The following is a 15,425-nucleotide window of genomic DNA, read 5'->3' on the forward strand; positions in this document are numbered from 1 at the left end:
TCCTCCAGCGCCATGCCTGCATGGATGCTGCCATCCTTCCTTCCTTGATAACGGACTGAGCTTCTGCCCTGTAAGCTATAACAGTTGCCTTGGTTATGCTGTCTCTTCACGATAATGGAAACCCTAACTGAGACAAAGGGGAATTCAAGGTATACATACCGTCTACATCGTGAGCTCCAGGTCAACCAGGGCCTCATAATGAGACCCTGTCTCAAATCAAAACTCAAGAACATATCAGACCTAAAGAATATCCACAGTGGATAGCCAGTAAAGAACATGGAGCTTAGAGAGAGGGAAAGTTGAATATTAGATAATAAAATGCCCAACTTGTCTTGCACTTGACAGCTTCAAAATATACTAAAGCAAAACATGACTGAAGCAAGAGGTCATATTACTCCATTTTGCTTACTGATTTTAACACACTTCTCTCAGAAACTGGTGAAAAACAACGTAATGGTCACTAATGACCTAAACCCTGGGAAGAGGAGTTAGAAACTTGCCATCATGGGCTGGAGAGATGGCTCAGCAGTTAAGAGCACTGACTGCTCTTCCAGAGGTCCTGAGTTCAATTCCCAGCAACCACATGGTGGCTCACAACCATCTGTAATGGGGTCTGATGCCCTCTTCTGGTATATCTGAAGACAGCTACAGTGTACTTATATGTGAAATAAATAAATCTTAAAAAAAGAAAAAAGAAAGAAACTTGCCATCTTATCCCAGCAATAGAAAAACAATGTTGTCCATTGCACGGGGAACATTCACCAAAGCTGAATACTTGCTGGGCTGCTATGTAAACTCTCTGTAGGTTTCCAAGAGGTGAAATCCCACTGAGTATTTTCTCTGACCACAAAGGAATTAAATAAATAAGAAACAAAAGTTAAGGGAGAAAAAGCAATGGCCAGGCAGTTGGTGGCGCACACCTTTAATCCTAGCACTGGGGAGGCAGAGGCAGGCAGATCTCTGAGTTCAAGGGCTACACAGAAAAAAAGCCGGACTCTAAAAACCAAAGCAGGGGGTTGGGGATTTAGCTCAGTGGTAGAGCGCTTGCCTATGAAGCGCAAGGCCCTGGGTTCGATCCCCAGCTCCGAAAAAAAGAACCAAAAAAACAAATAAAAACCAAAGCAGGAGTTGGGGGTGTCAGAAGAACAGTGGGAACCAGGAAATATTTTTATTAAATAATAAAATATTCAAATACACAAGGCTTAGAAGTCAGTGTTAACACCATAGTACAATAAAATACACATATCAGTTACAACGTATGAATGGCTCAAAATCACCTGTTACCTCAAGACATTTGAGAAAGATGCACAGGTAATGGATCAGGAAACCAAAGCATGCAGTAGAAATTGACAACGCTGGAAATTTGTGATTTGTCAGAACTAACAAATTTGATAAAGCCTCAGCAAAGAAAAGAAAGGGGGAAGGCATCAATTTTGAATAGTAGGACTGAAATGCTTCCGTAAACATTAAAATATGTGAAATATCATGAATGACTTCAAAGTGATGAATTAAAAGGTTTAGGAGGAATAGATACATTTCCACTTAAAAAACTTACTGAAACCAACACAAGGAGAATTAGAAAAATCAAAGTATCATTTGTCTATTTAAAACTGGACACTTAATTTAAAAAAAAAACCCACCAACTTTAGAGCAGAGACTGAAGGAACAGCCTTATGCCCCACATGTGGCCCATATATATACAACCACCAAAACTAGATAAGATTGATGAAGCTAGAAAATGCATGTGGAAAGAGATCAGATATAGATCTCTCCTGAGAGACACATCCAGGGCATGTCCAATACAGAGGTCAATGCTAGCAGCAGACCACTGAACTGAGAACGGGACCCCCTTGAGGGGAATTAGAGGAAGTACTGAAAAAGTTGAAGGAGCTTGCAACCCCTTAAAAACAACCAGAGCTTCCAGGGACTAAACCACTACCGAAAGACTATACGTGGACTGCCCCAGGGCTCCAACTGCATAGGTAGCAGAGAATAGCCTTGTTGGGGCACCAGTGGAGGGGGAAGCCCTTGGTCCTGCCAAGGTTGAACCCCTAGTGCCAGGAAATGTCATGGAGGCTGGGGAGGGGGGAGTGGGGGGGATACCCTTATGGGCGAGGTGGAGGGGATGGGGCTTATGGACAGGAAACCGGAAAAGGGAATAACACTTGAAATGTTAATAAAGAAATATATCCAATTTTAAAACAAAAAAAAAAAAAAAAAAAAACACAAACAAACAAAAAATGCACCACTGTCAGAAGGCTACCAGATATGTGAGAGTTGAAAAGTATCATTTTTAAAAATCCCCTTCAAACATTGTTAGTCCCTCAGTGGAGCTCTAGACTGTTAGTTAGAATGTGGGCTAAGCATAAACAACCCACCAAGCCGCATGCTGTGCACAGCATGTGGAAGGTAAACAGAATCTGCTATGTGGAGTTCACTCAAGAGACTCTGTCCTTTTCACTTTGAAGATCCCCATAGTAACAGAATATACATAATTTTAACAGAGGCTGCAAAAATACTTAATAAAATTAAAGATCTATGAAAAATAGGGGTTGGGGATTTAGCTCAGCCGTAGAGCGCTTGCCTAGCAAAGTGCAAGGCCCTGGGTTCGGTCCCCAGTTCTGAAAAAAAAGAAAGAAAAAAAAATATCTATGAAAAATAAAAACCTTATCCAACAGAAGAGATTTTTCTTATTTTAATCAGGATTATCTCCAAAACACCTACAGTAAGCTTCATACTTAAAAGAAGAATGTGGAAATCCGGAGGGAATTAAAAGGCTAGGGTGGTTACTTAATTAATAAAATGCTTGCCTTGTGTAGACTGAGAGCCTGAGTTGTATCCCCAGAGCCCACATGAAAGAGTTGGGTCTGGTGCTGTGTGCTTGCCATCCCTTTGCTGCAAGGTAGAGACTGGCAAACCTTGGGCTGGGACTGACCAGCCAGCCTAGCCTATTTGTGGATTACAGGCAAGTGAGCGATTCTGTCAGCGTGGCCTCTGGCCTCACACACACACCTTAAATGCATGAACCGGCATAGTATGCATTTCTGCACAAAGGAATTAGGGTATTCACGATATTTTTTATTTTTAAAGATAGGGTTTCTCTGTATACCCCTTGGTGTCCTACCCTCCATTTATAGACAAGGCTGGCCCCTGCCCCTGCCCGGACCGCCCCCCCACCTCCCCCTTCCCCTGCCTCCGGAATGCTGACATTAAAGGCATGGTCCAATCATTCACACAGCACAGCTGTTTGCGTTAAGAATTTCAAAACATCCCGTGGGGGAGGGCCCAGGAGCAGCAGGACCGATGCGTCTGAGACACCGCCAGAACCTGAAGGAAACAGACCGGATAAACAGTTCTCTGCACCCAAATCCCGTGGGAGGGAGAGCTAAACCTTCAGAGAGGCAGACACGCCTGGGAAACCAGAAGAGACTGCACTCTGCACACACATCTCGGACGCCAGAGGAAAACACCAAACGCCATCTGGAACCCTGGTGCACTGAAGCTCCCGGAAACGGCGGCGCAGATCTTCCTGGTTGCTGCCACCGGAGAAAGCTAGTGGGCAGCACACCCCGAGCGAACTTGAGCCTCAGGACCACAGGTAAGACCAACTTTTCTGCTGCAAGAGACCTGCCTGGTGAACTCAAGACACAGGCCCACAGGAACAGCTGAAGACCTGTAGAGAGGAAAAACTACACGCCCGAAAGAAGAACACTCTGTCCCCATAACAGGCTGAAAGAAAACAGGAAAACAGGTCTACAGCACTCCTGACACACAGGCTTATAGGGCAGTCTAGCCACTGTCAGAAATAGCAGAACAAAGTAACACTAGAGATAATCTGATGGCGAGAGGCAAGCGCAGGAACCCAAGCAACAGAAACCAAGACTACATGGCACCATTGGAGCCCAAGTCTCCCATCAAAACAAACATGGAATATCCAAACACACCAGAAAAGCGAGATCTAGTTTCCAAATCATATTTGATCATGATGCTGGAGGACTTCAAGAAAGACGTGAAGAACTCCCTTAGAGAAACACAGGAAAACATTAATAAACAAGTAGAAGCCTACAGAGAAGAATCTCAAAAATGCCTGAAAGAATTCCAGGAAAACATAAATAAACAAGTAGAAGCCCATAGAGAGGAGACACAAAAATCCCTGAAAGAATTCCAGGAAAACACAATCAAACAGTTGAAGGAATTAAAAATGGAAATAGAAGCAATCAAGAAAGAACACATGGAAACAACCCTGGATATAGAAAACCAAAAGAAGAGACAAGGAGCTGTAGATACGAGCTTCACCAACAGAATACAAGAGATGGAAGAGAGAATCTCAGGAGCAGAAGATTCCATAGAAATCATTGACTCAACTGTCAAAGATAATGTAAAGCGGAAAAAGCTACTGGTCCAAAACATACAGGAAATCCAGGACTCAATGAGAAGATCAAACCTAAGGATAATAGGTATAGAAGAGAGTGAAGACTCCCAGCTCAAAGGACCAGTAAATATCTTCAACAAAATCATAGAAGAAAACTTCCCTAACCTAAAAAAAGAGATACCCATAGGCATACAGGAAGCCTACAGAACTCCAAATAGATTGGACCAGAAAAGAAACACCTCCCGTCACATAATAGTCAAAACACCAAACGCACAAAATAAAGAAAGAATATTAAAAGCAGTAAGGGAAAAAGGTCAAGTAACATATAAAGGCAGACCTATCAGAATCACACCAGACTTTTCGCCAGAAACTATGAAGGCCAGAAGTTCCTGGACTGATATCATACAGACCCTAAGAGAACACAAATGCCAGCCCAGGTTACTGTATCCTGCAAAACTCTCAATTAACATAGATGGAGAAACCAAGATATTCCATGACAAAACCAAATTTACACAATATCTTTCTACAAATCCAGCACTACAAAGGGTAATAAAGGGTAAAGCCCAACATAAGGAGGCAAGCTATACCCTAGAAGAAGCAAGAAACTAATCATCTTGGCAACAAAACAAAGAGAAGAAAAGCACACAAACATAACCTCACATCCAAATATGAAAATAACAGGAAGCAATAATCACTATTCCTTAATATCTCTCAACATCAATGGCCTCAACTCCCCAATAAAAAGACATAGATTAACAAACTGGATACGCAACGAGGACCCTGCATTCTGCTGCCTACAGGAAACACACCTCAGAGACAAAGACAGACACTACCTCAGAGTGAAAGGCTGGAAAACAACTTTCCAAGCAAATGGTCGGAAGAAGCAAGCTGGAGTAGCCATTCTAATATCAAATAAAATCAATTTTCAATTAAAAGTCATGAAAAAAGATAAGGAAGGACACTTCATATTCATCAAAGGAAAAATCCACCAAGATGAACTCTCAATCCTAAATATCTATGCCCCAAATACAAGGGCACCCACATACGTAAAAGAAACCTTACTAAAGCTCAAAACACACATTGCACCTCACACAATAATAGTGGGAGATTTCAACACCCCACTCTCATCAATGGACAGATCATGGAAACAGAAATTACACAGAGACGTAGACAGACTAAGAGAAGTCATGAGCCAAATGGACTTAACGGATATTTATAGAACATTCTATCCTAAAGCAAAAGGATATACCTTCTTCTCAGCTCCTCATGGTACTTTCTCCAAAATTGACCATATAATTGGTCAAAAAACGGGCCTCAACATGTACAGAAAGATAGAAATAATCCCATGCGTGCTATCGGACCACCACGGCCTAAAACTGGTCTTCAATAACAATAAGGGAAGAATGCCCACATATACGTGGAAATTGAACAATGCTCTACTCAATGATAACCTGGTCAAGGAAGAAATAAAGAAAGAAATTAAAGACTTTTTAGAATTTAATGAAAATGAAGGTACAACATACCCAAACTTATGGGACACAATGAAAGTTGTGCTAAGAGGAAAATTCATAGCGCTGAGTGCCTGCAGAAAGAAACAGGAAAGAGCATATGTCAGCAGCTTGACAGCACACCTAAAAGCTCTAGAACAAAAAGAAGCAAATACACCCAGGAGGAGTAGAAGGCAGGAAATAATCAAACTCAGAGCTGAAATCAACCAAGTAGAAACAAAAAGGACCATAGAAAGAATCAACAGAACCAAAAGTTGGTTCTTTGAGAAAATCAACAAGATAGATAAACCCTTAGCCAGACTAACGAGAGGACACAGAGAGTGTGTCTAAATTAACACAATCAGAAATGAAAAGGGAGACATAATTACAGATTCAGAGGAAATTCAAAAAATCATCAGATCTTACTATAAAAGCCTATATTCAACAAAACTTGAAAATCTACAGGAAATGGACAATTTCCTAGACAGATACCAGGTACCGAAGTTAAATCAGGAACAGATAAACCAGTTAAACAACCCCATAACTCCTAAGGAAATAGAAGCAGTCATTAAAGGTCTCCCAACCAAAAAGAGCCCAGGTCCAGACGGGTTTAGTGCAGAATTCTATCAGACCTTCATAGAAGACCTCATACCAATATTATCCAAACTATTCCACAAAATTGAAACAGATGGATCACTCCCGAATTCCTTCTATGAAGCCACAATTACTCTTATACCTAAACCACACAAAGACACAACAAAGAAAGAGAACTTCAGACCAATTTCCCTTATGAATATCGACGCAAAAATACTCAATAAAATTCTGGCAAACCGAATCCAAGAGCACATCAAAACAATCATCCACCATGATCAAGTAGGCTTCATCCCAGGCATGCAGGGATGGTTTAATATACGGAAAACCATCAACGTGATCCATTATATAAACAAACTGAAAGAACAGAACCACATGATCATTTCATTAGATGCTGAGAAAGCATTTGACAAAATTCAACACCCCTTCACGATAAAAGTCCTGGAAAGATAGGAATTCAAGGCCCATACCTAAACATAGTAAAAGCCATATACAGCAAACCAGTTGCTAACATTAATCTAAATGGAGAGAAACTTGAAGCAATCCCACTAAAATCAGGGACTAGACAAGGCTGCCCACTCTCTCCCTACTTATTCAATATAGTTCTTGAAGTTCTAGCCAGAGCAATCAGACAACAAAAGGAGGTCAAGGGGATACAGATCGGAAAAGAAGAAGTCAAAATATCACTATTTGCAGATGATATGATAGTATATTTAAGTGATCCCAAAAGTTCCACCAGAGAACTACTAAAGCTGATAAACAACTTCAGCAAAGTGGCTGGGTATAAAATTAACTCAAATAAATCAGTAGCCTTCCTCTACACAAAAGAGAAACAAGCCGAGAAAGAAATTAGGGAAACGACACCCTTCATAATAGACCCAAATAATATAAAGTAACTCAGTGTGACTTTAACCAAGCAAGTAAAAGATCTGTACAATAAGAACTTCAAGACACTGAAGAAAGAAATTGAAGAGGACCTCAGAAGATGGAAAGATCTCCCATACTCATGGATTGGCAGGATTAATATAGTAAAAATGGCCATTTTACCAAAAGCGATCTACAGATTCAATGCAATCCCCATCAAAATACCAATCCAATTCTTCAAAGAGTTAGACAGAACAATTTGCAAATTCATCTGGAATAACAAAAAACCCAGGATAGCTAAAGCTATCCTCAACAATAAGAGGACTTCAGGGGGAATCACTATCCCTGAACTCAAGCAGTATTACAGAGCAATAGTGATAAAAACTGCATGGTATTGGTACAGAGACAGACAGATAGACCAATGGAATAGAATTGAAGACCCAGAAATGAACCCACACACCTATGGTCACTTGATTTTTGACAAAGGAGCCAAAACCATCCAATGGAAAAAAGATAGCATTTTCAGCAAATGGTGCTGGTTCAACTGGAGGGCAACATGCAGAAGAATGCAGATCGATCCATGCTTATCACCCTGTACAAAGCTTAAGTCCAAGTGGATCAAGGACCTCCACATCAAACCAGACACACTCAAACTAATAGAAGAAAAACTAGGGAAGCATCTGGAACACATGGGCACTGGAAAAAATTTCCTGAACAAAACACCAATGGCTTATGCTCTAAGATCAAGAATCGACAAATGGGATCTCATAAAACTGCAAAGCTTCTGTAAGGCAAAGGACACTGTGGTTAGGACAAAACGGCAAGCAACAGATTGGGAAAAGATCTTTACCAATCCTACAACAGATAGGGGCCTTATATCCAAAATATACAAAGAACTCAAGAAGTTAGACCGCAGGGAGACAAATAACCCTATTAAAAAATGGGGTTCAGAGCTAAAGAAACAATTCACAGCTGAGGAATGCCGAATGGCTGAGAAACACCTAAAGAAATGTTCAACATCTTTAGTCATAAGGGAAATGCAAATCAAAACAACCCTGAGATTTCACCTCACACCAGTGAGAATGGCTAAGATCAAAAACTCAGGTGACAGCAGATGCTGGCGAGGATGTGGAGAAAGAGGAACACTCCTCCATTGTTGGTGGGATTGCAGACTGGTACAACCATTCTGGAAATCAGTCTGGAGGTTCCTCAGAAAATTGGACATTGAACTGCCTGAGGATCCAGCTATACCTCTCTTGGGCATATACCCAAAAGATGCCCCAACATATAAAAAAGACACGTGCTCCACTATGTTCATAGCAGCCTTATTTATAATAGCAAGAAGCTGGAAAGAACCCAGATGCCCTTCAACAGAGGAATGGATACAGAAAATGTGGTACATCTACACAATGGAATATTACTCAGCTATCAAAAACAATGACTTTATGAAATTCGTAGGCAAATGGTTGGAACTGGAAAATATCATCCTGAGTGAGCTAACCCAATCACAGAAAGACATACATGGTATGCACTCATTGATAAGTGGCTATTAGCCCAAATGCTTGAATTACCCTAGATGCCTAGAACAAATGAAACTCAAGACGGATGATCAAAATGTGAATGTTTCACGCCTTCTTTAAAAGGGGAACAAGAATACCCTTGGCAGGGAAGAGAGAGGCAAAGATTAAAACAGAGACTTAAGGAACACCCATTCAGAGTCTGCCCCACATGTGGCCCATACATATACAGTCACCCAATTAGACAAGATGGATGAAGCAAAGAAGTGCAGACCGACAGGAGCCGGATGTAGATCGCTCCTGAGAGACACAGCCAGAATACAGCAAATATAGAGGCGAATGCCAGCAGCAAACCACTGAACTGAGAATAGAACCCCCGTTGAAGGAATCAGAGAAAGAACTGGAAGAGCTTGAAGGAGCTCGAGACCCCAAAAGTACAACAATGCCAAGCAACCAGAGCTTCCAGGGACTAAGCCACTACCTAAAGACTATACATGGACTGACCCTGGACTCTGACCTCATAGGTAGCAATGAATATCCTAGTAAGAGCACCAGTGGAAGGGGAAGCCCTGGGTCCTGCTAAGACTGAACCCCCAGTGAACTAGACTGTTGGGGGGAGGGCGGCAATGGGGGGAGGGTTGGGAGGGGAACACCCATAAGGAAGGGGAGGGGAGAGGGGGATGTTTGCCTGGAAACCGGGAAAGGGAATAACACTCAAAATGTATATAAGAAATACTCAAGTTAATAAAAAAAAAAAGAATTTCAAAACATAACCTGCAGTCATGATGTATGCCTTTAGTCCCAGCACTTGGCAGAGGAGGCAGAAGTAGGCAGATCTCTTAAGTTTGCGGTCAGACTACTCAATGGAGTGAGTTCAAGGACAGGCATGGCTACACAGAGAAACCCTGTCCCAAAAAACCAAACACAAAGCAAAACAAAACTTATAAACATCTCAGGTATGTGGAATTAATATCAAAATGACAAATCTAAACAAGTTTTGCTAGATAAAAAATTCAACGCTGAAATACTAGTTGTATTTCTATATAACACCACTAAACCAACAAAATAATATCCATGTTATTTTGTACTTTTTGTTTTTTGTTTGTTTGTTTGTTGTTTTTTCTTTTGTTTTGTTTTGAGATGGGGTGTCACTATATTATAGCCAAGGCTGGTCTGGAATTTACAGACCTCCAAGCTCAGCCTCCCAGTAGGTATGTTCCACTGTCCTCAGAATACCTCAAAATATAGAAAATTCTACTGAAAAAATGAATAAACCTCCCCACAGAAAATCCCAAAATACTGAGAGAATTTCAGGGCATAAATTGTTAGAATTATCTCTGTGTATTAGAAGATTCCTTTGATCTATTTATGATGCAGATATTAAAATCAACTATCAAACAATGCCCTAAGTGTTCTTTTGGAAACTCACAAAATACATTTGGAAATTCAAATGACCAAGAAGAATAAAAACAACCTTAGAAAACAAAGTTGAATGAATAATGATGCCAAATGGTAAGATTACTTACACAGTTGTAAAAAGGAACCAGAAATAGACCTGCATATAAGTGGACACTTCTGATCAACAGAGCCAAGTGGTCCCAGGTGGTCTTTTCTTTTGATTGCTATTATATCAGGTGATGCCCAGTGGAGGGAAAATGAATTTGATGGGTACAGAGGTAAAAATTTTTAAAGGAACACAGTAAAGCTTCTAAGGGTGAATACCTTGAGTATGCCTAAAGCTTTCTAATAGAACCCAGTGTCTGAGTTTGGGTTTCTCTTGCCGTGAACAGACACCATGATTACAGCAGCTTTCACAAAGGAAAACATTTCACTGGGTCTGGCTTACAGGTTCAGAGGTTTGGTCCATTATTGTCATGGTAGGAAGCATAGAGGCACCCAAGCAGATCTGGTGCTGGGGAAGTAACCAAGAGTTCTATTTCTGGATTGGCAGGCAGCAGGAAGAAAGAATGACAGTGGACCTGGCTTGAGCTTCTGAAACCTCAGAGCCCATCCCCCAGTGACACACTTCCTCCAACAAGGCCACACCCACTCCAATAAGGCCACACCTCCTAAAAGTACCACTCCCCATGGGCTTACAGGGGTCCTTTTCATTCAAACCACTATCTTCTACTCCCTGGCCCCCATAGACTTGTAGCCACGTCATAATGCACAATGCATTTGGTCTAACTTCAAACATCCCCACAGTTTATCACAGTATCAGCAATGCTTCTTTACTTCTTTTTCGCAAATTGGAAGCTTAGCCGTGCAGGAGTCTTGCTCTGAGGTCACCACTCCCTTTCCTCCATTGAAAATCAGGCTTTTCTTTCATCTGTTTACACCCCCTGGTATCCCCTTCCCCTCAAACTGTACACCTTGTCTTTGCCCTTGCTCAGCTTGATCCTTTTCATTATAGATCTAAGCGTGGACACCAACAACCAAGCGACAGTTTGGAGAAGCAGCAGTGCCTATTAACCTGAAACTAAAGCTCCTGATAAGTTGGGCATCTTATTCCTCTGTAAACATTAACTTCAAAGTCCACTAGTTCAAATGATATGGTTGGGATGTCTGTAGGCATTACTTCTTGTCAGTGTGATACTGGATGTCTTTCTACGAAAACGTAAAGCCTCTTCCCCAGACTGAAAACAAAAGAGAGCACGGACAGGTGTCTTTAGCGCTGGCAATAGTCTTCTTCATGATGACAACATGTGGGGTCTATTTTCTGACAATCCTTTGAGCTGTTGGTATTATGTTATCTGGCAATGAAAGTATTATTAATATTCATCCTTGGGCAGGCATGATGGTTCATTGGGTGAAGGTACTTGCCACCAGGCAGGCCTGATGACCTCAGTCCAATTCCCAGTGACACAGGTAAAGGTGAGAGAGAGCCAAACCTTACAGGTTGTTCCCTGACCTTTACGTGCATGCTGTCATATGTGCAGGAACACGCAAAGACACATAGAAGAGAGGGAGAGAGAGGCAGAGAGAGAGACATAGAGAGGGGGCAGAAGGGAGAAGAAGTACTGTAAAAAACAAAATAGTCATCCGTAGGGCGCAGGAAATGACTTAGTGAGTAAGACCACTTGTGGGCCACGTATAAAGACCTGTGCTCAGATCCTCAGTATCTGGTGAAAAAGCAGGACATGGTCACCTACCTGTAACCTGGCTCTGGGATGAGGGGGCAGGATGATTGCAGAGACCCTGTCTCAAGTGAATGTGTGCGGAGTGAGAGACGGGCCATCCAGGACCTTTCTCTGGCCTCGGTGGACACGTTCGGGCAGCTGTGTGCATGTGCTTCACATAGATACCAAACACTCAAATGCACACCAGCCCAAATAGGAACTCACTGAAGCCAACCGAAGTCTGACCAGTCCTATGTATTTGACCTTCTGTTAAGAATCTCCAGCCACCTCCAAATGTGGTATAAAGTCAAAAGTTGAGGGGGAGGAGGACACACCATATATATATCCCAGCTTCTACTGAAAGGCATTAAATATATCACAAAATATCCAGAAGTATGAAAAGATGACAAGTTTTTATCTGCAAACCTGGGTACACATTTACTTTGAACACCACATCTGTCCCTCCCCACTGCTCACAAGTTCCTAATATGGCGGGATATCACCATGGGAAGATATGTATCTTGTTTTCTCAAATCAACACTGATAAATTGGTGGCTTATGTTTTAAGAGTGTTTTGAATAGCAAAATTGTACAGTGCGGGCAGTGCGGGCATTTTCTTTAGTTCTGTACCCACTAATCACAGATGTTTTTAATGTTACCATGTAAAAAACATTTCATAAGAGTTCCCAAGCTCCACTCACTGTTTGGCTGTGGGTGTCCGAATTGGTCTGAGTCAGCTGCTTGGGTGGAGCCTCTCAGAGGACAGCCATGCTAGACTCCTGTCTGCCAGCATGACAGAGAATCACTAATAGTGTCAGGGATTGGTGCTTACCCAAGGGATGGCTCTCAGGTTGGGCTGGTTATTGCTTGGCCATTCCTCCAGTCTCTGCTCCATTCCCTGTCCCTGTTTTTCTTGGATAAATTTTGGATCAAAAGTTTTGTGAGTGGGTTGGTGTCCCTATCGCTCCACTGGGGTTCCTGCCTGGCTACAGGAGGTGGCCTCTTCAGGTTCCATATCCCCAATGCTCTGAGTCACAGCACCCATTGATTGGTGAGAGCCTCCCTTATCCCAGGTCTCTGTCACTCCCTGGAAATGCCCCTCCCCCACTCTCCACCCCCAGAAGCTTCAGGTTTCCATTCATTCTCATGACCCTCTGGCCCTTTCTCCTGTCCCTCCCCATACCTGATTCTGAAACTCTCCTCCACTCCCCTCCTCATCCCCTCTCTCACCCAGTTCCCTCCCCACATCTGCCTCCAAATACTATTTTCCCTTTCTAAGTGAGATTCAAGCTTCCTTGCTTGGGCCTTCTTTCTCGTTTAGTTTCTTTGGGTCTGTGGAGTGTAGCCTGGTTCCTGTATTTTATGGCAAATATTCACGTATAACTGAATACATACCATGGATATCCTTTTTGAACTGGGTTATCTCACTCAGGATGATATTCTCAAGTTTCATCAATTTACCTGCAAATTTCGTGGTCTTAGCTTAGTTGAGACACATCTACGTTTGTTCTGGTTTCTGACTACTACGAATAAAGTTTCTAGGGCCCCTAAGGGGATAGGAACACTATAGGAAAACGAACAGAGTCAACTAATCTGGACTCTTGGGGCTCTCAGAGGCTGAACCACCAATCAAAGAACATACACGAACTGGACCTAGGTCTCCTTGCATATATGTAGTGGATATGCAGCTTGGTCTTCATGTGGGTCCCCATGAGCTACCCCAAGAGCTGTTGCCTGTCTGTGAGATGTTCTGGCTGGGCTGCCTTGTCTGGCCTCAGTGGGAGAGGATGCATCTAGCCCCATAGAGATTTGACGTGCCGGGGGGGGGGGGATACCCAGGAGGCCCTCCCTGCCTCAAAGGAGAAGGAGAGGGACGATGGTAGAAGGATTGTGCGAGGGATGACTGGGAGGTGGGCAGTGATCAGGAAGTAAAGTGAGTAAGTAAAAACAACAACAAAAAAAGAAAAAAAAAGAAAACACATTTCATAGACTAATTACTGCTGCTTCCCCCAATATTCACAACAGTTCATTCAAAGAGTAGTTCCCTTTTCCTAGAGATCAAATGAAGAGATGCTCAAATGTAACTTAATACCTGCAAGCCATCCACAAATCCCAAGATGATATATGAGTTCTTACTTTACCGTTCTGATTCTAAACGCTAGAGGTAACACACACGTGGGGCTTTCCAAAGTGCTGTGCTCACTGTTCTTATAAACCTGTGGTTTGCTGGCTGCACCTACTGCTGTTTTCTTCTCCTCATTCCCAATGAGAAAATCCATGGTTGGCTGGGCACATTACATTTTTTAAATTGGAAATGTTTAGATTTGATATAAAGAAATGTTTGATTAAAATATTACACACAGTTTCCACCTCACCAAAATGTAATTATTTGTATACTTATAAACCTAAGTCTTAAACTTTTTACTTATGTGTATAGATGTGAGAAGGGTTTTTAATTGAAGGTGCCAGAAGAGAGGCTTGATGCCCTGGATCTGGAGTTACAGATACTTAATGAGCCAACTGACATAGGTGTTGGGAACTAGACACTGAGAGCCATGTTTTTAGTCTTTGAGTCATCTCTCCAGCCCCTAACTTGATCCGTAAAATCAGGTATAGGATTTAAGTAGTTTCCGTAAGTGATAAGCCACTGTCCTTGCTATAATTTTGTGTATTGTTCAGAGTATTTAGGAAAATATCAGAAATAATTAGCTTCATGGTTCTCATAGCAACGCTATGTACAAGAAAACTGTGCAAGGTGTGGTAGCTCACATCTTTAGTCCCAGCACTCAGAGGGGAGAGTCAGGAACATCTTTGTGAGTTTGAGGCCAGCCTGGTTCTATCCAAGCCAGAGCTACACAGTGAGACCCTGCCTCAAAAAGGAAAATGGATATCTCGTAGTGATTTTAATGGAACTTACTAACAAATGATATTCTACATTAATGCATATAAAACATCTGAGGGGAAGTTTTGTGAAGATCCAAATAAGTTTTTAAAAAAGCAATTCAATTGTTAAGACCATTTTAGCAGATGCAATGTGTTAATGTGGACTTTCTACTTTTCAAACATGCTTCCAAAACCAGTACACTCACCTCTGGGGCTTTCCAAGCAGAAGTTTTAAGTCTCTTAATCTTATTTGAAAATAGAAGAGGGCAACGCTGGAGATGTGCCAGGAGTGAGCCTTGGTATTTCTGAAGTGCCACAGTGAAAAGTACCTTCTCCCACAAGTCAGTTCCCTTTTGCAGAACCAGTCTCCTCCAGCTCTCTCAACCACTGCTCTTTCCACCTCTGCATCCAAGATAGCACAGGTTAGACAACTCAGTAGAACTGTACCCATCCTTGTGGCTGCTCTATACTCTCTTAGTGTTGTAACATCTACTAACCAAGTCTACATTATGGTCATTTAAAAATGCAGAAGTAGCCATGTATGGTGAGTCATGTCTCCAACCCCAGCATTTAATGGCATTTAATGGCAAGA

At 42.0% G+C, this 15,425-nt stretch overlaps 1 non-coding gene across 1 annotated transcript; it reads left to right on the forward strand.

Annotated features, from left to right (window-relative positions):
- The first annotated feature begins 1,015 nt into the window (after window positions 1-1,015).
- On the forward strand, window positions 1,016-1,090 carry Trnah-aug1 (transfer RNA histidine (anticodon AUG) 1). Its single transcript has one exon. It is a non-coding gene; the product is annotated as a tRNA-His (tRNA).
- The last annotated feature ends 14,335 nt before the right edge of the window (window positions 1,091-15,425 follow it).

This window comes from Rattus norvegicus, chromosome 13, assembly GCF_021556685.1.
Source record: "Rattus norvegicus strain SHRSP/BbbUtx chromosome 13, alternate assembly SHRSP_T2T, whole genome shotgun sequence".
NCBI lineage: Eukaryota > Metazoa > Chordata > Mammalia > Rodentia > Muridae > Rattus > Rattus norvegicus.